Source organism: Lissotriton vulgaris, chromosome 10 (genome assembly GCF_964263255.1).
Source record: "Lissotriton vulgaris chromosome 10, aLisVul1.2, whole genome shotgun sequence".
Taxonomy (NCBI): Eukaryota; Metazoa; Chordata; class Amphibia; order Caudata; family Salamandridae; genus Lissotriton; species Lissotriton vulgaris.
In genome coordinates, this window is record NC_141698.1 from 221144184 (window position 1) to 221170215 (window position 26032).

Consider the following 26032-nt stretch of genomic DNA (forward strand, 5'->3'; position numbering starts at 1 on the left):
TTTTTTACAAATTTGGATGACAGACCCAGTAAAGTACCTGGGGATTTGGGTTCACCGGGACCCGGACATAGTGATACGAGAAATTTATAGGAGGGCAAGCGTCACACTGGATAAGCAAATTGATACATGGATAGCGCTGCCACTGTTGGCGGACCGTATTGCATTCATAAAAATGGTGGTATTACCACGATTTCTATATCTATTTGCTAATATACCGATAATACTAACCAAAAATGTCTTTATTACATTGTGAACATCCCTGCTCTGACTGATTTGGGGAGGTAAACAAGCTTGGGTGGGCTGGACTATACTTACACTTGACTATGAAAGAGGTGGATTTAGTGCCCCAGACCCATATATATACTACTAAAGAGCCCAAGCGCAATACGCATATTTCTGGTTACACCCTCATGCCTACACCCCACATGAGGCAGTTGAGGAGGGCGATGCCTTTCCGACCCCTCTTTGTAGTCTTTTTACTCGCATGCCACGGGGGACACCTAAAACTGAAATAAACACGCTAGATGTTACAATTGCAGCGTGGCAGTCAATAGGCCAGCTTGCTAACAAACTACCTCTATATGCCCCAGCACTGCCTTTGATGTACCACACTGCTATCTTGGTGACACAAGAGGTGGGCCTCCTGAGATTACTCAAAGAGGCAGGCTTAACCACAATGCAGGACCTATACCCGAGCGGAACCTTTCTCGATGCAGGGGGTCTCCAGTATACAATTAACCCCACTCTACTTTTTCAATTCACTGTTCACAGGTTGAGACCGACGAGGAAATCGCATTACACTACATATCCGCTAGAACCTCGTATTCTACAGTCTCTACAGCTTTTGACTACACCCACAAGGAGAAAGTTAATCTCAAAACTATACAGGGCAATAAGATCAGAGAGGCCCACTGGGCTAGATAAGAGTCTTGCTGGATGGAATGATATACTGACCCCCCTATGACACTTACGGAGTGGGAACATGTTTGCAATCTTACCAGTAAAACGTACACCGAATGGGAACCTCCGAATAATACATTTCAAATATGTACATCAGACATATCATACGCCTTATCGTTTACACAAATATGGCTTGCAGGACTCCAGTAGCTGTCAGCGATGTGGACTTCTGGCGGCTGATTTTATTCATCTTGCCTGGGACTGTGAGAGGGTGGCGTGATTTTGGAGGCAAGTGGTACAATGACTACTCGACATGTCTGGGTCGGAAGAGCCATGTACACCACTGGTATGTCTATTGTGTTATGTTCCTCATGTGAAAGGGTTATTGGGAAAATTAATACAAATTGCATTACTAATGGCCAAACATCGAGAAGCTATTGAGTGGGGAGTAGTACAGGCACCAAGAATAGACCATTGGCTTAAAGATATGATATATTGCAAAGAAAATATGGAACTGTATGCAGAAGCACTCCCGATGTCGTCCAAGCCCTAAGACATTTGGGAGCCCCTGCGTCAATTCTTACAACAAGCCATGGCTGACCTTCAATCTGAAGCAGATTAGTTTACCACATGGGAATGTTTTATCAGTCCTGATGTACAATGGAGCCCTTGATCAGATAAGTACTGTTTATGTCCCCCTGTGTTGATCAATCACAAGTTGATGCTATGTTGGTATTGTTTCTATAGGGGAACGTTTTATCTGTCCAGATGTACAATGCAAGCTTTGATCTGTTATGTAGTGCCTCTTACCCCGGGTGTTGATCAATCACAAGTTATTTTGGTGTTGATAGTTTTTCTACATAAGCTGGCTTGCATGGCAGCGATGTAGCTTAACCTTGCTTGAAAATCGATTTAAAAAAAAATTCAAAAATGTTGCATTCCTCTGTGCTAGGACTAAGGCTGCTCGCCCACACTTTCACTAATAAGAGTACTTTGGGTTACGGTAAGGCTCCAGCCTATATCAAGGAGCGCCTGCAGCTGTACTGTCCGACGAGATCACTTCGGTCCTCGGACTCGCAGCTGCTGACCTGCTCTCGCTATAGGCTGGCGACGAAGGGAGGGAGAGCTTTCTCAGTACTGGTTCCCCAGTTGTGGAACAGTCTGCCTGGAGGGTTGCGCGAGGAAGGAAACCTCCTAAGATTCCGAAAGAGCTTAAAAACGCTATTGTTTAGGAGAAGCCTGAGCATAGCATAACCGGAATGCTGCTCTTTGCTCTGACTTCGTTATGTTGTTGTCCTGTACCATCTTTTCCTGGCGCTTAGAGACCTGCAGGTGATTAGGCGCGGTATAAAATAACAATAACAATAACAATAACAACAATTGACACAACTGGCTGATCACTCAGCTGGGGCAAGTTGGTGTAATCACCTCTTGCTTAGATATAGTATACCTATATCTAAACCTATATCTGGACACATATAAACCTGTGAGTCACTCCTATGGCAGGCCTTATCAATCCTGGAGGCAGAGTGCGTGGTTTAATGTGAGATGGAGCTCGAGCATGAGCTGAGCCTGTCTGCAGCTGTCGGGAACAACTCCCTAAGCTGTTCCGGGATAATGCCATACCATATACTATGAAGTGCATTATAATCCTCGCGGTTATATGTCAACTTTGGTTTGGCTTTATCAAAACATGTCGTGTAAGGTGTCATATGATTTGGAATACTATCCCCTCGACAGTCCTGTCAACGGGGATAGCATTCCACCCCTCTAGAGGGAGAAGACATGTTACTTTACTGAAATGCGGTTGATTTTTAAAAGAGCCTCAGATCCACAAAATGGATGCTTCTGCCACTGACACGAGTCTGACCTCCTGCTGCTGACCGAAACTCAGCAGAGGAGGCCTGGACAAAGGGTTTCCTGTCGCAGGGAGGTGTTACACCGCCCCAGACAGGAGATAGCGGATTGTAGCAGGGAGGTTTGAAAGAAACCAGACACTGCCTGGGGAGCACAAGGCTTCCCCTTGCATAATCCGGTCAAACCGGTTCTGGGGCACACCAGCCCCAGTCCCAGCGCGACCTGGACAAAGGGAAAGGGGTGTAACCACCCCCTTCCTGGGTCCCATAGGAGGGGACCTAGCAGGTAATCCAGCCCCCTAGATTGGTATAAGAAAGGGAGCAGTGCCAAAGCACTCAGATTATCCTGATGAAACATAAGAAACAAAACTCTGGACCCTTCGACATCCTACTCGACGTAGAAGACTGAAGAATCTCCCTTGTGGTCAAGGAGTGACCACCCTGTGCAAACAGGCACCATCCAGCACCTCGACGTTTGTTTTGTTGCAGTTCCCGCCGGAACTCGAGCGACAGAGTTTGACAAGATCAAGCTTGCCTGCCTTCTAACAGCCCGATCCACAGTCCCTGCAGAGCTGAGACCCATGGAGGCGACCGGAAGCGCGGGCCCGCCATCTTGGAAAGACCACGAGACGCTGACCGTGCAGCCCACGAGTGACCCTCGAAGCTGTACATCGGGGTTTGAGAAGCCCCAGCCCTGAGCCACTTTTGCACCGAAGCTCACCCCTCTACACTCACCGAGTGCTGCGTGGGGCCCTTCTGCTTCTTTTGGCTCAACGCATTGACCCGGTCACTTGCCCGTTGGCTTCTGGCCCCTGTGCCGACGAACTACGAAATCTAACTTGTGATTCTGGTTGGTCCAGACTTGCACTCGGTCCTCTGAAAAGGAGCACCCGCTCTGACCCTCCTGGTCCGAGTGAGAAGCAATCTTCCAGTCCTGCGTGGATTGCTCTTGCCAAGTGTTGTTTGCTCCAATCCTGAAGCCGACACCGCCCACGGCGAGAGCCTTCGTGGGACAGCTCGTGATCCACTCCTGGACGTTGCAGATGCCCTAGAGTCCATGTGGCAGTGGAGAGAAGCTCCTTGACAACCACCTGATTGCGCCCGACATTGCCTGGTTCCGTCCTGGTTCCACCCTGGTCACTGCTGAGTGACCCAGACTCTGTCCCCTCTGCTTTCAGGTACTTTACAACTCCGATCCACCCTTGGATCACACCGGACACTTCTCCTTCACAACGCCTGCAGCATCTTCAGCTTCAAGCACCAACAACCTGCGTGACGAAACCCGACACAACTTCGACCCTATGCACCCGCTTCCTGTGGGTGAGGTAACTGAGCAACGCCGGTGTTCCCACACTGGTACACACCTCTAGTGTATGTGTCTTAAGTTTCATCCTTCTAGGTTAAGCGGAAGTCTCCTTAAACAGTAACTTTATAACATTTACGCACCATTGACTTTGCATTGGTGCATGCGTGTGCTTTAAGCGCTGCACCCGAATCCTGCGGGCTTTTCCCGACTTCAGCATTGCTAGTCCCGACTGCTCCCAGTGATTCCCTAGGCACTAGGCCTAACCACTGTTCGATTGGTATCTCTTATACCATTTTCTAAATATATGGTTTGAGTGGCCACCCGCCCTCATCCATAATTGTGCAACTTTCATATGTTATACTGTGCTTTTGTTTAAAGGCTTGTGCCCCTTTGCTCATAAAGAGTACTGGGGATTATTCTAGTAATAAATACATATATTTTTATAACATATACTTGTGTGGTGTCCTTTCATTTGATATTACAGGATTGTGATTGGTAAAACAGCTCGCTTAACACGACCTCTTGAGTTTAGCCTTTCAGGCTGCTTAGTCCCTGCTACCATTAGGATAGTTTGTCTATAAGGTTGACTTACAACCAGACACCATAAGGGATTGTTTGGACTGATACAAGGTGGTTCCAGAATTGAAAACATCATATATCAGGCCAACTTCTCACATTGGTGTGCAGCGGTGCAAATTTGAGCTTGCTGTTGTTTTACCATTGCAATCTTTTTATCAAATTGAAAGATCACATCAAGTACCTTAGGTACATATAAACAAAAGCTTAGCATATTTAAGCTCTACTGAACTTAGTAGTTGTAGATCAAAGGGATTAGCACACCCTGCCTACAACTCACTAGCAAGGTACAGTAGGAAAACACTTAGTGTAGGTAAGTGCACCACTTGCACCTCACTAGCAGTCATGTCTGGCACAGGAGGAGCTTCAGGCTCTGCCCTTGTGACAGTTGATCTTACCAAGGCAACTTCCAGCTATGACAAACTTAGCCATAAAGACTTGAGTGCCTTATGCATGGCAAGAGGATTAAAAAGGGGTCACAACCCCACCATTCCTTCCCTGATAGCCATCCTGGAAAAGGATGACTTAGATAAGGAGAGTGCAGTTCCCTTAGAAACAGGAGATGGAATAACCCTCCTGAGAATGAGACCACCCCAGAAGAGGAGGAAGAAGAAGAAGAGGAGGAGGAAGGCTCAGAGGTAGATGAGTCGGATCAGAATCAGAGGGGTAACCAGGTCATAGTTGGCAGGCTTAACCAGACCAACTTTGACCTACATGGGAATGGAGAGGGCCAGCACCTCCCCAGATCCTATAACATCATTCCCTTAGGTAATAGAAGAGTGAGATCACCTTCCAGGGACTCTCACATTTCTAGTGCCTCCAGGGAATCTCAAAGGGGAATGACTTCCCCCCAGAGGAAAGAGCATAGGGCCAGGATGAGGGCTGTCCAACTTCAGATAGAGAGGGAAGAGATAGCCTTGGCTCAAGCTAAACTTGCTTTAGCAAGAGAACAAGAATTGTGTGGATTAGACTCCACTGATGGCAGCAATATTCCTAGAGAGAAAGACAGGGCCTATGATAATAGAAACCTGACAAAAATTGTGCCCCCCTACAAGGAAGGGGATGACATCCACAAATGGATGACTGCTCTGGAGAGAGCCTGCATGGTACAGAAGGTTCCTCAAGAACAGTGGGCTGCAATTTTATGGTACTCCTTTTCTGAGAAAGGGAGGGATAGGCTCCTCATAGTTAGACCTGAGGATTCCAAAAACTACTCTGTCCTGAAGAGTGCTCTTATTGAAGGGTTTGGCCTAACCACTGAGCAATACAGGTTGTTGTTCAGAGACACCCAAAAAGCACAGACTCAGGACTGGACTGATTTTGTTGATTGTGCCACTAAGGCTGTGGAGGGTTGGCTGCAGGGAAGTAAAGTCTCAGACTATACAGGATTGTACAATCTTATAATGAGAGAGCAGATCCTTAATAACTGTCAGAACCAGCTGTTGCATCAATACCTTATTGACTCTGATCTGACCTCTCCCCAAGAATTGGGAAAGAAGGCAGACAAATGGGTCAGAACAAGGTTTAAGCAGAAACCCCAGAACCATGGCGGTGACCAGAAGAAAACAGACCAGAAGGGTGGGGATAAGAAAGATAAAGAAAAAGACCAGAAGTCTTCTTCAGGCCGACAAAATTCTAATAAGGAGGGTGGTTCCCAGAATGGTAACAAGAAGAAGAAGAATGATGGCCCAAAGAAACCTTGGTGCAATACTTGTAAGTCCATTTCCCATTGGGGGAGTGAAAGCACCAAGAAAAATCCAGTTCCTACAACTGCAGCTCCTAAAGCACCTACACTCCCTAGTACAGTCAGCAGTGGTAGTGCGCAACCTAAGGGCATTGTAGGGTTAACCCTGGGTACTGAGATGGAATCTGGCCTAGTCAGAGTCCCTACTCAGGCAGTTCTGCTTTATGATGTGGATTTATCTTTGACCACTACTGTGAGTCCCAGTAACCTGGGCAAGTATAGGCAGACGGCTTTGATAAATGAGAAACTGGCTCAGGCCTACAGGGACACTTGTGCCAGAGTCACTATGGTGACACCTGACTTTGTGGACCCTGGACAGATTGTACTAGGTGAGAATTACCTAGTGACCAATGCAAGCAATGCCACTACTACACATAGTGTGGCTGTTGTGAACTTCTCCTGGGGAGGGGTAACTGGCCTAAAGAAGGTTGTTGTGAGTTCAGACCTCCCAGTAGACTGTCTGTTAGGCAATGATCTGGAAAGCTCAGTTTGGTCAGAAGTGGAGTACAGGACTCATGCAGAAATGCTAGGGATTTCAGAACATGTCCTTGCAGTGACAAGGACTCAGGCTAAGAAGTGCCTTCCTGAACCAGTGGTGGATCTTGGAACAATAGACCAACCACAACCGAAGAGAAAGAGCAAGTGGGTTAAGGCTGTGCCTTACCACTTGCCCCAGGTTGAGGATCAGGCTACACAGGAAACTGGTCCTGCAGTCCAAGAGGAGACTGTTTCTGAGGAGCTAGAACCTGATCAGGTTGAGCTTCTGGGGACAGGGGGACCCTCAAGGGCAGACCTGGGGCAGGCCCAATTAGATTGCCCTTCTCTTGAACCCCTCAGACAGCAGGCTGCTGCTGAGGCTGCAGGGAATGCTCAAGGTACCCATAGAGTGTATTGGGATGATGGGCTCCTTTATTCAGAGGCTAAAGACCCCAAGCCTGGTGCTACCAGGAGGTTGGTCATACCTTTGCAATTTAGGGGTTTCCTTCTTACCTTGGCCCATGATATTCCCCTTGCAGGACACTTAGGCCAGAACAAGACTTGGGACAGGCTTGTCCCTCACTTTCACTGGCCCCATATGTCAGAAAATGTCAAGGAGTTTTGTCGCTCCTGTGTCACTTGCCAAGCCAGTGGTAAGTCAGGTGGCACAACAAAGGCCCCCCTGATACCTATACCTGTAGTGGGGGTACGCTTTGAAAGAGTTGGAATAGACATTGTGGGTCCCCTGGATCCTCAAACAGCATCTGGGCACAGATTTATACTGGTGGTAGTGGATCATGCCACCAGGTATCCAGAGGCAATTCCCCTGAGGACCATAACAGCACCTGTTGTGGCAAAGGCCCTTCTTGCAGTTTTCTCAAGAGTGGGTTTTCCAAAGGAGGTTATTTAAGACAGAGGTACCAACTTCATGTCTGGATACTTAAAGGCAATGTGGAAGGAGTGTGGAGTAAACTACACGTTTACCACACCCTATCACCCACAGTGCAATGGGCTTGTGGAGAGATTCAACAAGACCCTCAAGGGAATGATAAAAGGATTACCAGAGAAGCTTAGGCGGAAATGGGACACCCTTTTACCCTGCTTGCTCTTTGCTTACAGAGAGGTCCCACAGAAGGGGGTTGGCTACAGCCCTTTTAAACTTTTGTTTGGCCACCCTGTGAGGGGTCCACCAGGTTTGGTGACGGAAGGATGGGAGTTACCTCTCAAAAAGCCTAAGCTAGATGTTGTGGACTATGTACTTGGTCTACGCTCCAGGATGGCTGAGTATATGGAAAGAGCATCCAAAAACCTGGAGGCCAGTCAAGAATTACAGAAAGCTTGGCATGACCAAAAGGCTGTTCTGGTTGAGTTCAAGCCAGGGCAGAAGGTGTGGGTGTTGGAGCCAGTGGCCCCAGCAGCACTCCAGGACAAATGGACTGGACAGTACCCTATTGTTGAGAAAAAGGGAGAAGTCACCTATGTGGTTGACTTTGGAACCCCTAGGAGCCCCCACAGGGTGCTCCATGTGAATCGTTTGAAAGCATTTGTGGACAGGGAGGAAATGAGCTTGCTCATGGCCACAGATGGGGAACAGGAGGAAGAGAGTGACCCCCTCCCAGACCTGTTTTCCCAGAACCCTGATGATGGTTCAGTTGATGGAGTAGCCTTGGCAGACAGCCTCACTGAGCAGCAACAGGTGGACTGCAGACAGGTTTTGCAGGCCCACCGACACATGTTTTCACTCACACCCAGTCAAACTAACTGGTGCATCCATGAGGTGGACACTGGTGACAGTCTGCCTGTGAAGAATAAAATCTACAGGCAACCTGACCATGTCAGGGATTGTATAAAGGCTGAGGTGCAAAAGATGCTTGAGCTTGGAGTGATTGAGCCATCAGAGAGCCCATGGGCCAGCCCAGTAGTCCTGGTGCCAAAACCTCATACCAAAGATGGAAAAAGAGAAATGAGGATTTGTGTGGACTACAGAGGTCTCAATGCTGTCACTAGGACAGATGCAGATCCCATTCCAAGAGCAGATGAGCTCATTGATAAATTGGCTTCTGCCAAGTTTCTGAGCACATTTGATTTGACAGCTGGCTACTGGCAGATCAGGTTAGCTGAAGAGTCAAATGCCAAGACAGCATTTTCTACCCCTAGTGCACATTATCAGTTTGTGGTAATGCCCTTTGGTTTGAAGAATGCACCTGCCACCTTCCAAAGGTTGGTGAATCAAGTCCTTGCTGGGTTGGATGACTTTTGTGCAGCATATCTAGATGATATTGCTGTCTTTAGCTCCACCTGGGATGATCACCTGATCCACCTGAAGAAGGTTCTGGAGGCCCTGCAAAAGGCAGGCCTGACTATCAAGGCTACTAAGTGTCAGATAGGGCAGAGCAAGGTTGTGTACCTGGGCCACCTAGTAGGTGGGGGTCAGGTTCAACCACTGGAGAGCAAGATCCAGACCATACAGGACTGGGCTCCTCCAACTACCCAGACACAAGTCAGAGCCTTCTTGGGCCTGACTGGGTATTACAGAAAATTTGTAAAGAACTATGGGTTCATTGTGACACCATTAAATGACTTGACATCCAAGAAGATGCCAAAAAAGGTTCAGTGGACAGTTAGCTGTCAAAAGGCATTTGATGACCTGAAGAAGGCCATGTGCTCTGCACCTATCCTGAAGAGTCCTGACTACTCCAAACAGTTCATTGTATAGACAGATGCTTCTGAGTTGGGGGTGGGAGCTGTGCTTTCACAACTTAATATAGATGGTCAAGACCAGCCCATTGCTTTTATTAGCAGAAGGCTGACCCCTAGAGAGAAACGTTGGTCAGCTATTGAGAGGGAGGCCTTTGCTGTGGTTTGGGCCCTGAAGAAGTTGAGGCCATACTTGTTTGGCACTCACTTCCTAATTCAGACAGACCATAATGCCTTCTTGTGGCTAAATCAGATGAAGGGTGAAAACCCCAAACTACTCAGGTGGTCCATTTCCCTACAGGGGATGGACTTTACAGTGGAGCACCGCCCAGGGACTGACCATGGTAATGCAGATGGTCTCTCCAGGTACTTCCAGTTAGAACATGAAGACTTATCTGGTCAAGGTTAAGTTTAATGTCCCTGCGTTTGGGGGCGAGGGTTGTGTAGGAGAGTAGGTCTGCTATCCTATGGTCACCCCAAATTTTTGCTTTTTGCTTTACTGGTTTTCGACTTAATGAGGCTGTGGGCCTGCTAATCAGACCCCCAGCCTGCTGTTCTCTCTCTAAATTCACATACATGTACTATAGGTACATAACCCATTGGAACTGGACTCCTTGTCAGCCCCTGTACCATGCACTATAGGTGCTCAGGGCATAGGTGCCACCAAGGCCTAAAAGGGGCTGCAGCATAGCTTTTGCCACCCCTGGTTTGTTCTTAAATTGACACAACTGGCTGATCACTCAGCTGGGGCAAGTTGGTGTAATCACCTCTTGCTTAGATATAGTATACCTATATCTAAACCTATATCTGGACACATATAAACCTGTGAGTCACTCCTATGGAAGGCCTTATCAATCCTGGAGGCAGAGTGCGTGGTTTAATGTGAGATAGAGCTCGAGCATGAGCTGAGCCTGGCTGCAGCTGTCGGGAACAACTCCCTAAGCTGTTCCGGGATAATGCCATACCATATACTATGAAGTGCATTATAATCCTCGCGGTTATATGTTAACTTTGGTTTGGCTTTATCAAAACATGTCGTGTAATGTGTCATACGATTTGGAATACTATCCCCTCGACAGTCCTGTCGACGGGGATAGCATTCCAACCCTCTAGAGGGAGAAGACATGTTACTTTACTGAAACGCGGTTGATTTTTAAAAGAGCCTCAGATCCACAAAATGGATGCTTCTGCCACAGACACGAGTCTGACCTCCTGCTGCTGACTGAAACTCAGCAGAGGAGGCCTGGACAAAGGGTTTCCTGTCGCAGGGAGGTTTTACACCACCCCAGACAGGATATAGTGGATTGTAGCAGGGAGGTTTGAAAGAAACCAGACACTGCCTGGGGAGAACAAGGCTTCCCCTTGCATAATCCGGTCAAACTGGTTCTGGGGCACACCAGCCCCAGTCCCAGCGCGACCTGGACAAAGGGAAAGGGGTGTAACCACCCCCTTCCTGGGTCCCACTCATAGGAGGGGACCTAGCAGGTAATCCAGCCCCCTAGATTTGTAAAAGAATGGGAGCAGTGCCAAAGCACTCAGATTATCCTGATGAAACATAAGAAACGAAACTCTGGACCCTTCGACATCCTACTCGATGTAGAAGACTGAAGAATCTCCCTTGTGGTCAAGGAGTGACCACCCTGTGCAAACAGGCACCATCCAGCACCTCGACGTTTGCTTTGTTGCAGTTCCCGCCGGAACTCAAGCGACAGAGTTCGACAGGATCAAGCTTGCCTGCCTTCTAACAGCCCGATCCACAGTCCCTGCAGAGCTGAGACCCGTGGAGGCGACCGGAAGCGTGGGGCCCGCCATCTTGGAAAGACCACGAGACGCTGACCGTGCAGCCCACGAGTGACCCTCGAAGCTGTACATCGGGGTTTGAGAAGCCCCAGCCCTGAGCCACTTTTGCACCGAAGCTAACCCCTCTACACTCACCGAGTGCTGCGTGGGGCCCTTCTGCTTCTTTTGGCTCAACGCGTTGGCCCGGTCACTTGCCCATTGGCTTGTGGCCCCTGTGCCAATGAACTACGAAATCTAACTTGTGATTCTGGTTGCTCCAGACTTGCACTCGCTCCTCAGAAAAGGAGCACCCGCTCTGACCCTTCTGGTCCGAGTGAGAAGCAATCTTCCAGTCCTGCGTGGATTGCTCTTGCCAAGTGTTGTTTGCTCCAATCCTGAAGCCGACACCGCCGACGGCGAGAGCCTTCGTGGGACAGCTCGTGATCCACTCCTGGACGTTGCAGATGCCCTAGAGTCCACGTGGCCGCGGAGAGAAGCTCCTCGACAACCACCTGATTGCGCCCGACATTGCCTGGTTCCGTCCTGGTTCCACCCTGGTCACTGCTGAGTGACCAAGACTCTGTCCCCTCTGCTTTCAGGTACTCTACAACTCCGATCCACCCTTGGATCACACCGGACACTTCTCCTTCACAACGCCTGCAGCATCTTCAGCTTCAAGCACCAACAACCTGCGTGACAAAACCCGACATAACTTCGACCCTATGCACCCGCTTCCTGTGGATGAGGTAACTCAGCAACGCCGGTGTTCCCACACTGGTACACACCTCTAGTGTATGTGTCTTAAGTTTCATCCTTCTAGGTTAAGCGGAAGTCTCCTTAAACAGTAACTTTATAACTTTTACGCACCATTGACTTTGCATTGGTGCATGCGTGTGCTTTAAGCGCTGCACCCGAATCCCGCTGGCTTTTCCCGACTTTTCCCGACTTCAGCATTGCTAGTCCCGACTGCTCCCAGTGATTCCCTAGGCCCTAGGCCTAACCACTGTTTGATTGGTGTCTCTTATACCACTTTCTAAATATATGGTTTGAGTGGCCACCCGCCCTCATCCATAATTGTGCAACTTTCATATGTTATACTGTGCTTTTGTTTAAACGCTTGTGCCCCTTTGCTCATAAAGAGTACTGGGGATTATTCTAGTAATAAATACATAGTGTCTAAAGGCACACGCGTGCACCAATAGAAGTCAATGGTGCGTAAAAGTTAGAAAGTTGCAGATTTGGAAGTCTTCCGACTGGACTAGAACTTAACCACTTTAAACTAGGACACTAGGGATGTAAATCTCTACAGGAGCACCGTAATACTCTTGTTACCTCACCCACAGGAAGCGGGTGCATAGGTGTCAAAGTGTGTCGGGTTTCGTCGTGGAGTTCTATGAAGCCTTGGTGAAAAGATGCTGTAGGCGACCAGGAGAGAAGAGTCCGGTTGGATCCAAGGGCGGATCGAAGATGTAGAGTACCTGAAAGCAGAGGGGACAGAGTCTGGGTCACTAGCCAGTGACCAGGAAGGAACCAGGCGATGTTGGGTTGCGATCAGGTGATGTGGTGAAGCTTGTCTCCGCTGCCACGTGGACCAGGAGGTGTCGACGACGACCAGGAGGTGGACACGGACTGTCCCACGAAGGCTCTCGCTGTCGGCGGTGTCGGTTCTCGATTCGGAGTCAACAGGCCTTGGCAAATGCAACCCATGCAGGAATCGGAGATGGCTTCTTGGTCAGACCAGCAAGGTCTGATGGGCTGCTCCTTTTCAGGGGAGCAAGGGCCAGTCTGGAGCAACCAGACCAGCAGTGAAAATTCATAGGTTCATCGTCACAGAGGCCACTAGCCAACGGGCAAGTGACCGGACAGACGCGTCAAGCAGGAAAATGCAAAAGGGCCCCACGCAGCACTCGGTGAGTGTGGAGAGGTGATCTTCGGTGCAAAAGCTGCTCGAGGCTGGGGCTTCTCAATCCCCAATGCACAGCTTCGACGGTGCCTCGGGAGCTGCACAGAAAGCACTTCGCTGGCTTTCCAAGATGGCCGGTCCCCCATCTCACGTCGCCTCCACGGGTCTCAGCTTTGCTGGGACTGTGGATCCGGCTGTTGGATGTCTGAAAGTCCGGTTCTTGTCGGTCTCTGTCGTTCGAGCTCCGGCGGGAGCAACAACAAAGAAAACCTTTGAGCGCTGATGGTACCTGCTTGTGCAGGGTGGTCACTCCTTGACCACAAGGGAGATTCTTCAGTCTTCTACGTCGAGTAGGATCTCGAAGGGTCCAGAGTTCTGTTTCAAAGTTTCAGTCAGGATAATCTTAAGTCTAAGGACACAGCTCCTACCTTTATTCCAAATCAAGGGGCTGGATTACCTGCTAGGTCCCTCCTATGGGTGGGACACAGGAAGGGGGTGGTTACACCCCTTTCCCTTTGTCCAGTTTCGCACCAGAGCTGGAGCTGGAGGGCCCCAGCACCGGTTTGAACTGGGCTATGCATGGGACACCTTGTGTGCCCCAGGCAGTGCCTAGTTTCATTCAGCCCTCCCTGCCCCAATCCACTATCTCCTGTCTGGGGGGGTGCTAGCACCTCCCTGTGACAGGAAACCTTTTGTCCAGGCCTCCCCTGCCGGAGTTTCGGTCAGCAGCAGGAGGCCAGACTTGTGTCTGTGGCAGCAGCATCCATTTTGTGATGCTGAAGCTCTGGTGGATTTTAACCGCGTTTAAGGAAAATAACATGTCTTCTCCCTCTAGAAGGGTGGAATGCTACCCCTGTCGCCAGGACTGGCGAGGGGGTATGTAGGAAGGTGGATACCTGACTATGGGTACCCCAGATTTTTTGCCTTGTGTTTAGCTGGTTTTCGACTTAGTTGGCCTGGTTCCCTGCTAATCAGGGCCCCAGGCTATCTGCTCTCTCTTTAAAATGGATTCCATGTACCCTAGGTGCATAACTAAATTGGCTTGGGTCACCTTATCAGCCCCTGTACAGAGCACTATAGGTGCCCAGTGCATCCAAGGCCTACCAGGGGCTGCAGGACTAGCAGGGGCTGCAGCATATCTTTTGCCACCCCTGGCTGGCTATCCAAAATCGACACAACTGGCTGATCACTCAGCTGGGGCAAGGTGGTGTAATTGCTTAGATATAGTATGCCTATATCTAAACCTATCTAGACACATATAAACCTATAAGCCACTCCTATGACAGGCCTTAACAATCCTGGAAGCAGAGTGCGTGGTTTTATGTGAGATGGTGCTCTAGCATGAGCTGAGCCTGTCTGCAGCTGTCGGGACCAATTCCCTTAGCTGTTCCAGGATATTGCCATACCATATACTATTAAGTGCATTATAATCCTCGCGGTTATATGTTAACTTTGGTTTGGCTTTATCAAAACATGTCGTGTAAGGTGTCATACGATTTGGAATACTATGCCCTCGAGAGTCCTGTCGACGGGGATAGCATTCCACCCCTCTAGAGGGTGAAGATATGTTACTTTGCTAAAACGCGTTTGATTATTAAAAGAGCCTCAGATCCACAAAATGGATGCTTCTGCCACAGACACGAGTCTGACCTCCTGCAGCTGACCGAAACTCAGCCAAGGAGGCCTGGACAAAGGGTTTCCTGTCATAGGGAGGTGTCACACCACCCCAGACAGGAGATAGTGGATTGTAGCAGGGAGGTTTGAAAGAAACCAGACAGTGCCTGGGGAGCACAAGGCTTCCCCCTGCATAATCCGGTCAAACCGGTTCTGGGGCACACCAGCCCCAGCTCCAGTGCGACCTGGACAAAGGGAAAGGGGTGTAACCACCCCCTTCCTGGGTCCCACCCATAGGAGGGGACCTAGCAGGTAATCCAGCCCCCTAGATTGGTATAAGAATGGGAGCAGTGCCAACGCACTCAGATTATCCTGATGAAACATTTGAAACGAAACTCTGGACCCTTCGACATCCTACTCGACGTAGAAGACTGAAGAATCTCCCTTGTGGTCAAGGAGTGACCACCCTGTGCAAATAGGCACCATCCAGCACCTCAACGTTTGCTTTGTTGCAGTTCCCGCCGGAACTCAAGCGACAGAGTTCAACAAGATCAAGCTTGCCTGCCTTCTAACAGCCCGATCCACAGTCCCTGCAGAGCTGAGACCCGTGGAGGCGACCGGAAGCGTGGGGCCCGCCATCTTGGAAAGACCACGAGACGCTGACCGTGCAGCCCACGAGTGACCCTCGAAGCTGTACATCGGGGTTTGAGAAGCCCCAGCCCTGAGCCACTTTTGCACCGAAGCTCACCCCTTTATACTCACCGAGTGCTGCGTGGGGCCCTTCTGCTTCTTTTGGCTCAACGCGTTGGCCCGGTCACTTGCCCGCTGGCTTGTGTCCCCTGTGCCGACGAACTACGAAATCTAACTTATGATTCTGGTTGCTCCAGACTTGCACCCGCTCCTCTGAAAAGGAGCACCCGCTCTGACTCTCCTGGTCCGAGTGAGAAGCAATCTTCCAGTCCTGCGTGGATTGCTCTTGCCAAGTGTTGTTTGCTCCAATCCTGAAGCCGACAGCGCCGACGGCGAGAGCTTTCGTGGGACAGCTCGTGATCCACTCCTGGACGTCGCAGATGCCCTAGAGCCCACGTCGCAGCGGAGAGAAGCTCCTCGACACCCACCTGATTGCGCCCGACATTGCCTGGTTCCGTCCTGGTTCCACCCTGGTCACTGCTGAGTGACCCAGACTCTGTCCCCTCTGCTTTCAGGCACTCTACAACTCTGATCCACCCTTGGATCACACCGGACACTTCTCCTTCACATCGCCTGCAGCATCTTCAGCTTCAAGCACCAACAACCGGCGTGACGAAACCCGACACAACTTCGACCCTATGCACCCGCTTCCTGTGAGTGAGGTAACTCAGCAACGCCGGTGTTCCTACACTGGTACACACCTCTAGTGTATGTGCCTTAAGTTTGGTCCTTCTAGGTTAAGCGGAAGTATCCTTAAACAGTAACTTTATAACTTTTACGCACCATTGACTTTGCGTTGGTGCATGCGTGTGCTTTAAGCGCTGCACCCGAGTCTCGCAGGCTTTTCCCGACTTCAGCATTGCTAGTCCCGATCTGTCCCAGCGATTCCCCAGGCCCTAGGCCTGACCCCTGTTCGATTGGTATCTCTTATACCACTTTCTTAATATATGGTTTGAGTGGCCACCCGCCCTCATCCATAATTGTGCAACTTTCATATGTTATGCTGTGCTTTTGTTTAAACGCTTGTGCCCCTTTGCTCATAAAGAGTACTGGGGATTATTCTAGTAATAAATACATATATTTTTATAATATATACTTGTGTGGTGTCCTTTCATTTGATATTACAGGATTGTGATTGGTAAAACAGCTCGCTTAACACGACCTCTTGAGTTTAGCCTTTCAGGCTGCTTAGTCCATGCTACCATTAGGATAGCTTGTCTATAAGGTTGACTTACAACCAGGCACCATAAGGGATTGTTTGGACTGATACAAGGTGGTTCCAGAATTGGAAACATCACATATCAGGCCAACTTCTCACAGGGTAGTATGACACCTTACACGACATGTTTTGATAAAGCCAAACCAAAGATAGCATTTAACCACGAGGTTCATAATGCACTTAAGAGTATATGGTATGGCAATATCCTAGAACAGCTATAAGGACATGGTTCCGAAAGCTGCAGACAGGCTCAGCTCATGCTAGAGCACCATCTCACAAAAAACCCAGCACTCTGCCTCCAGGATTGTTAAGGCCTGCCATAGGAGTGACTTATAGGTGCATATGTGTCCAGATATAGGTTTAGACTTAGGTATACTATATCGAAGCAAGGGGTGTTTACACGACCTTGCCCCAGCTGAGTGATCAGCCAGTTGTGTCAGTTTGGATGGCCAGCCAGGGGTGGCAAAAGATATGCTGCAGCCCCTAGTAGGCCTTGGATGCACCTATGCCCTGGGTACCCATAGTACTCTGTACAGGGGCTCACAAGGTGACCCAATCCCAATTGGTGATGTACCTAAAGTACATCGGTGTGAATTTAGAGAGAGAACAGCAGGCCCACAGCCACATTAAGTCGAAAACCAGTGAAGCAAAAAGCAAAAAGTGGGGTGACCATAGGAAAGCAGACCCTACTCTCCTACAGAACCCCCCCCCCCCACCCCCAAACGCAGGCACATTAAACTTAACCTTGACCAGATAAGTCTTCATGTTCTAAGTGGAAATACCTGGAGACACCATCTGCATGCTATGGTCAGTCCCTGGTCTGTGCTCCACTGCAAAGTCCATCCCCTGTAGGGAAATGGACCACCTGAGTAGTTTGGGATTTTCACCCTTCATGAGTAGTTTGGGATTTTCACCCTTCATCTGATTTAGCCACAAGAGGGGAGTATGGTCTGTCTGAATCTTGAAGTGAGTGCCAAACAAGTATGGCCTCAACTTCTTCAGGGCCCAAACCACAGCAAAGGCCTCCCTCTCAATAGCTGACCAACGTTTCTCTCTAGGGGTCAGCCTTCTGCTAATAAAAGCAATGGGCTGGTCTTGACCATCTACATTAAGTTGTGAAAGCACAGCTCCCACTCCCAACTCAGAAGCATCTGATTGGACAATAAACTCTTTGGAGTAGTCAGGACTCTTTAGAAAGGTGCAGAGCACATGGCCTTCTTCAGGTCATCAAATGCCCTTTGACAGCTAACTGTCCACTAAACCTTCTTTGGCATCTTCTTGGATGTCAGATCATTGAGTAGTGTCACAATGGACCCATAATTCTTGACAAATTTTCTGTAGTACCCAGACAGGCCCAAGAAAGCTCTGACCTGTGTCTGGGTGGTTGGAGGAGCCCAGTCCTGTATGGTCTGGATCTTACTCTCCAGTGGTTGAACCTGACCCCCACCTACAAGGTGGCCGAGGTACACAACCTTACTCTGCCCTATCTGGCACTTTGTGGCCTTGATAGTTAGGCCTGCCTTTTGCAGGGCCTCCAAAACCATCTTTAGGTGGATCAGGTGATCCTCCCAGGTGGAGCTGAAGACAGCAATATCATCAAGATAAGCTGCACAAAAGTCATCCAACCCAGAAAGGACTTGGTTCATCAACCTTTGAAAAGTGGCAGGTGCATTCTTCAAACCAAAGGGCATCACCACAGATTGATAATGACCTCCAGGGGTTGAGAAAGCTGTTTTGGCCTTGGACTCCTCAGCTAACCTGATTTGCCAATAGCCAGGTGTCAAATCAAATGTGCTCAGAAATTTGGCAGAAGCCAATCTATCTATGAGCTCATCTGCTCTTGGAATGGGGTGAGCATCTGTCCTAGTGACAGCATTGAGACCTCTATAGTCTACACAGAACCTCATCTCTCTCTTACCATCTTGGGTGTGAGGTTTTGGTACAAGGACTACTTGGCTGGCCCAGGGGCTCTATGATGGCTCAATTACTCCAAATTCAAGCATTTTCTGTACCTCAGTCTTTATACAGCCCCTGACATGGTCAGGTTGCCTGTAGATCTTACTCTTTACAGGCAGGCTGTCACCAGTGTCCACCTCATGGGTGCGCCCTTTAGTCTGACTAGGTGTTAATGAAAACATATGTATATGGGCCTGTAGAACTTGTCTGCAGTCCCATTGTTGCTGGTCAGTGAGTCTGCCTGCCAAGGCCACTCCATCAACTGAACCATCGTCAGGGTTCTGGGACAACAAGTCTGGGAGAGGGTCACTCTCTTCCTCCTGTTCCCCATCTGTAGCTATGAGCAAGCCCATGTCTGCCCTGCCAACATATGCCTTCAATCTGTTGACATGGAGCCCCCTGTGGGGGCTCCTAGGGGTGCCAAGGTCCACCAAGTAGGTGACCTCTCCCTTTTTCTCAATTATGGTGTGGGGTCCAGACCATTTGTCTTGGATGGCTGCTGGGGCCACTGGCTCCAGCACCCACACCTTCTGTCCTGGCTGGTACTCAGTCAGCACAGCCTTTTGGTCATGCCAAGCTTTCTGTAGTTCTTGGCTGGCCTCAAGGTTTTTGGAAGCCTTCTCCATGTATTCAGCCATCCTGGAGCGGAGACCAAGTACATGGTCCACTATGTCAAGTTTGGGCTTTTTGAGAGGTAACTCCCATCCTTCCCTCACAAGACACAGGGGTCCCCTTACAGGATGCCCAAACAAAAGCTCAAAAGGGCTGTAGCCAACAGCCTTTTGTGGGACCTCTCTGTAAGCAAACGGAAGGCAGGGTAAAAGGATGTCCCATCTTCGCCTAAGCTTTTCAGGTAACCCTTTTATCATCCCTTTGAGGGTCTTGTTGAACCTTTCAACAAGCCCATTGCACTGTGGATGGTAGGGTGTAGTGAATTTATAATTAACACCACACTCCTTCCACATAGCAGCCAAATATCCTGACATGAAGTTTGCACCTCTGTCAGAAACAACCTCCTTTGGAAAGCCCACTCTGGAGAAAACTCCAAGTAGGGCCCTTGCCACAACAGGTGTTGTTGTGGTCCTCAGGGGAATAGCTTCTGGATACCTGGTGGCATGATCCACTACCACCAGTATAAATCTGTGCCCAGATGCTGTTAGGGGGTCCATTGGGCCAACAATGTCTATCCCCACTCTCTCAAAGGGTACCCCACCACAGGCAGTGGTATGAGGGGGGCCTTTGTTGTGCCACCTGATTTGCCACTGGCTTGGCAGGTAACACAGGAGCGACAAAACTCCTTGGCATCTTCTGGCATGTGGGGCCAGTGAAAATGAGGGACAAGCCTGTCCCAAGTCTTGTTCTGGCCTAGATGTCCTGCTAGGGGAATATCATGGGCCAAGGTTAGAAGGAAGCCCCTAAATTGCAGAGGTTTGACCAACCTCCTGGAAGCACCAGGCTTGGGGTCTCTAACCTCTGAATAAAGGAGCCCATCATCCCAATATACTTTATTGGTACCTTGAGCATTCCCAGCAGCCTCAGCAGCAGCCTGCTGTCTGAGGGGTTCAAGAGAAGGACAAGTTAACTGAGCCTGCCCCAGATCTGCCCTTGAGAGTCCCCCTGTCCCCAGAAACTCAACTCCAGAAGACACTCAACGCGCTCCAGACTATACTTCCAAAAAAGAAGAAAAGCCAAAATCAAAACCTCAATTTAAAAGAAGGAAGTAGCAGGTCTTAAAGATACACATGCCCAGAATTATGAGGACTCAACTTCTGAACGGAGAATGGGCTCTGACGATGCTAGACAGTTCAGCAGAAGTACCAATAGCTCGCCCCCGAACCTGATGGAATTTCTGGTGACAGGATTATGGATTGATTGCCTAATGGGAGAAACTGTAATTTTACAGACTTTTTCCACCCTCATTCCAATATACTTAAAACATACATACTCGCAGGAGGGGGCAGTAGCACTTGTGGAGAAGTGTGGATCACTGGTTAGAGGAGGCAGACCTGGAAGCAGAGGTCAGCCCGGGACCAGGGTTCAATTCCCGGCTCAGCAGGGTCTTGAGTCCTAAAATGTCCATGGACTCGACAATTCTCGCTCCGGTGCCTACTCGATTCACGGGTTCACACTCTGCGACTCTGGGCAATAGCTTGCTTAATCTCCACAACGGCCCCTCGCGGCGGGATGCCTGGCTTTCACCTTGTGGATACCCTGCCAGGGTTATCTCACAGGGGAATACCAGGACGGGTTCCCTAAGCAAGCGCTTAGAAACCGCTCGGTGATTTGCGCTATATAAATTCCTGTACATTTACATTTACACTTGCTCCAGCATTCTATCGCCACCATGTTGGGTGGGATGTTGAGTCACCTTATCATACAATCCCAGTAAAAAATACTCCAACTCCACAGAGACAGTACCAAATAAAACAAGAAGTGGAAAAACAAGTCAGGGAAACCTTAGATTAACTTGAATACCAGGGTGTAATTGAAACGTGCACCTCTTCAATGAATAATCCTTTGTTTCCTGTAATGAAACCTGATAATTCATACGGTCTAGTTTTAGACTATAGACATCTGAACAAATGCACTAAAACATCTGCAGAACAGAAGGCACACAGTGCCACATTAATGAATAACATTGTACAGAAGAAATACAAAACCACATAGGATATCTCAAATGGATTTTTCTGCCAATATATAGTGTCCGAAAGCAGATATTCTAAAGCATTCTCCGCGCTCGGCTTTTAGAGTAAATTTTGTCAAATCCCCCAAGGGTATAAGAATAGACCTGGGTTGTTCTCTGCTATGGTTACAGTTACTTCAGAATTTGGATGAATAGGCATTGTCCTACGTAGATGATATTTATCTGATGGATGATGATTTAAAGGATTATTTGACCATGGTGCGCATAATTATTTTGGGGTTTGCCTCTGAGGGCTACAAATTCAACCTAAAAAAAAATCGAAAATAGCCCACCTCAATGTCCTATTTTTGGGATACAAGCTTTTAAGTGAAGGGAAAAGCCTGGCAGTTAACTTTCCAGAAAAGTGTGCGCTGCTCCAACTTCCTAAATCACTGAAAAATTAAATCTATATTGGGATTTTTACATTTTGGCAGAACATACATTTTAAATTATGCAGAAAAAAGTGAAACCATTCTACGATTTAAGACATGATTTTTCAGTTAAGCATTGGGCACAGGGGGGGCGTGGCTAGCCGGGCAGCGAAATGGCCGCTCTGTGAGTGAGCTCCGCCGGCTGCATCATCTAATCCTGCATTAATCCTGCTCCAAGACCCTGGAGGCCCCAGATCTGACCGGGAGTCGATGACACACACCCGTTGGATCCTGCCACCGAAGTTTGAAACGCAAAACTTGCTGAGTTACGGAGATATCGCTGTGGGAAGATAGCCCGGGTTGCGCGCCTTCTGGGCCCCGCGGCTGCGGAGCCGGACGCTGGGCGCCGCGGCCTACTACAGCCCGCGGCTTGTGAGGCCGCTAGTGGCCAGGCGAGACAAGACGCGGATGCCTGGCTTCGGGGGAGTCGCCGCCCTGGAACAAATCGGTGAGTCCCCGTTGCCTTGAGGACACGGCCTGAGGCGCGGTGGGGCCGGCGGGCGAGGTAGACCTGACGATCCCCCCTTGGGTGGTAACCTTGCTGAAACTCCGGAACCAGGTCGGCCATCTTGCGGGAGCTGCTTGGAGATACTGGAACTCTGCTGCCGGGCCGCGGCCCGACTGTCCTATAGCTGAGCGGCTGTTCTGGCTTTAAGACCCAAACCCAAGCTGGCGTTTGCACTCCTTTCGCCTGCGCTGCACTGCTGTTTGGATCGGTCCGGCTAAGTGGGCCTCACTCGCTGCTGTGAACACGGGCTGCGGGATTGGGGATCCCGCCATTTTGTGCATTGCGGACACTCCGGGCTCCATGCTGCAATCGACAGGCGCCCCGAAGCACCGCTAACGATTCGAGTTGGCCTGAAAGTATATTCATCAGAGATTTGCTACTACGAATACTGCTCCCCACCGGACACTGCGCACAGAACACTCGGAAAAGTACAGTTTGGGCGGCCTGCAGAGTGCCGTACAACTGCCGCCATAATGGGGGAAAATGAAGCTAAACAGCCCAAAATAAGCTTCGAGAACAGACGCCCGCCTAAGCAGTTGGCGACTGAGACAGATGGAGGCGAGCCGTCGTCACAGTCTGCTCCGGCGGACATTGACTTTGGGGCACTAATAATGGAGGTGCGAACTAGCCTGAAAAGCATCGACACCAAACTGGGTGCAATGTCCTCCCAGCTGGAGTCGGTGAAGACCAAGGTTGACGCCCATGAAACCAGGCTGGATTGCTTGGAGAATAGGCAGACCGAATGCTGCGAATTTCAACAGCAGACCAAGCAACATATCACGAATCTGGAGAGGGAACTGGAAAGCCTACGAGCTAAGTCGGATGATTTGGAAGCGCATTCCCGTAGGTCTAACATCCGAATTACTGGAATTCCGGAGACGACGAACACCGGCAAGATGGAGGTGTTTGTAACAGACCTGCTACACAAACTTTTCGACCCGGCCCTCTCGTCGGTCTTCATGGTCGAGAGAGCGCATAGGTCGCTTGGCAAGTAACCACCAGTGGGCGCACCGCCTCGTCCCATCCTTGGTAAATTGCTCAATTTCCAGGATAGGGATCTCATCCTGCGTCTGGCTAGGGAAAAGGGTAAGATCACGCACAAGGGGAACACCATCTCCTTTTTTCCAGACTTTACCCCCCTGGTGCAAGCGGCCCGTAAGGAATTTATTCCGGCTAAGAGACTGTTGGTGCAAGCTGGGGTACAATATTCCCTGTTATATCCGGCGAAACTGAAGGTGCTCCATGACAACACCACGCACTTCTTCACGGATGCACAATCCGCCCTCAAATTTGCTAAACACATCAATGGTCCGGGGGCAAGACGGAAATCGCTGAGATTGGAAGAAGACTCTGCACGACTCAGTGATAATGATTGATAGTGCCATGACTGTAAGTACTGTGCTGTCATTGCGTTTTGCTCACGCCCTACTTCGGGGCTCAGATGTCCCCAGCACCCTCTATTGCAGTGCGAACATTGACTGTGGCGGGAGAGGGGACTTGGCGTGAATCCCCCCCGCACTCATGCGGCTACTAAAGCTTTGTTGCCTGTATTGGCATTGCTGGGGGACTGTTGATCGACCCTGGGGAGTGGGTAACCTCCGGGTTCAGGAGCTGTACACCCGCATGCAGCCACCCTATTCACACGGGGGTGTACGCCGGGAGCACCACGCCCTCATGGGGTGTCTCCCACTGTTTTTGTCGTTAGTTTTCCATCATACTTTTCATGTCTTTCTATGGGATATGTCACAACCTGATTGGGGGGTTGGTGAGGGTGGGGGGAGGTGGGGGGTGTTCGGAGAGTTGTTGTTTCTAGTTATCACATGGTGCACTGTGAACTACTCTATATTTTCCGTTTTGCGCGGGGGGTCGGTGTGTGGAACGTGTGCGGTGCTTAAGGGACCGGGGGGGGCACAGCCTGGTGGTGACCCTGCAGCTTTCACGACACTTCAGGCATGGGGGGTGTTAAACTGTGGACCTGGAACATTCGAGGCCTTGGGGATTATAAGAAAGCACAGCTGAAGCATAGTACGCTGACTAGACATAAAGTGGACATCTGTTTTTTGCAAGAGACTCACCTTAATACAACCCCTTCGCCCCGGCTGAAACATTCGAGGTGGTCAAATGTTTATTCTGCCATTTACTCTAACTATGCAAGGGGGGTGGCCATACTTATACGGAGGGGATTGGATTGGCGGGAACATACTTGTGTGCTGGACAAGGAGGGGCGCTATGTTATAATACATGGTTCGCTGCAGGGGCGACCGATTATTCTGTCTGCTATTTATGGTCCGAATGTAGATGACCCAGACTTCTTTCGGAGCGTCTGGGCACAAATTGCACTGCTGGACTGTAACTCGATTGTTGAGGGAGGTGATTTTAATGTTGTGTTGGATGACGACATGGACAGGAGAGGTGCGAGTAGGCCCACGCATGCTAGAGCGCGTCAAGCTGTACTGGATGTAATGGAAGAAGGATTGCTGTCGGATGTGTGGAGGGTTAGACATCCGGGGGAGAGGGTGGGAACTTGCTACACGTGCCATCAATCTGCCTGGTCCCGCTTAGACTTCTGGCTGGTGTCGCCTGAGGTGGCGACGTGGGTGATGGAAGCTGACATCCAGGCTAGATCACTCTCAGATCACGCCCTCTGCATGTTGGAGTTGCGCATACCAGATACTGTACACAGGGCATTCACATGGCGCCTGCCCCCTCACGCACTCACGGATCTGGTGTTCACTGAGGAGATCCGAGCGGATATTGTCAAATATTTTACTGAAAATGAGGGCTCCGCTTCCTCGGAGGCCATTGTGTGGGACGCCTTCAAAGCAGTTATTAGGGGCCAATGCATAGCGAGGCAGGCGGGGGTACTGCGCACTATCCGTCAGACGCTAGCCCAGTTGGAGCGGGAGTTGGTAAATTTAGATCTGGCCTTCTGCCGGGAGCCAACTTTGGAGCTTGCGGGCAGCTTAAAATCCAAGATACTTGCCTTTAATGAAGAAGCGCAACGTGAGGTTAAGTTCCTAGGGAGACAGGCTGAGGCCCGCAGATACGGGGAGGGGGATAGGCCCAGTAGAACCCTGGCTAGATTGATAGCTCTTCGCGCACGGACGCATTACATACATACTATTCACAATAGCGAGGGATCCCTGGTCATGGGGCAAGAAGCCGTGTTGCACGCTTTCACTGAATTCTACACGTCCCTATACACTTCCAGACAGCCCAATGTCCCTACATCCTTGGAAAGTTTCCTGGACTCCATTGCCCTGGTCTGGTTTAATGATCACCACAGGCAGTACATGGACCTCCCAGTAACCGTGCAGGACATTGTACAGGTAATCAAAAGCATGCCGGCCAACAAGGCCCCTGGCCCTGATGGCTTGACAACGACCTTTTACAAAACGTATGCAGAGGAACTGGCGCCGAAACTGCACTCGGTGTTTGTAGAAGCCCTTGAGCTGAACTCCCTTCCAGACTCCATGCGCGAGGCCTTAATCATCACACTGTTGAAGCCTGACAAGGATGAGCTGTTCCTGGACCCCTACCGACCCCTCTCCCTAATTAAAGTGGACGCAAAAATCTATGCCAAGGTTATTGCAGACAAACTGCAGCCAATGTTGCCTATCATAGCACTCCCTGACCAATCTGGGTTTATCCCTGGCCGCGCCACATAGCACAACCTCAGGACCATCTTCTCTA

The 26032-nt window shown here is 49.8% G+C and overlaps 1 protein-coding gene across 2 annotated transcripts in view; it reads right to left on the bottom strand.

Annotated features, from left to right (window-relative positions):
* LOC147685007 (uncharacterized) overlaps positions 1 to 26032 on the bottom strand; it is a 164904-nt gene that overhangs the window by 110981 nt on the left and 27891 nt on the right. The gene's annotated exons all lie outside the window — the stretch shown is intronic.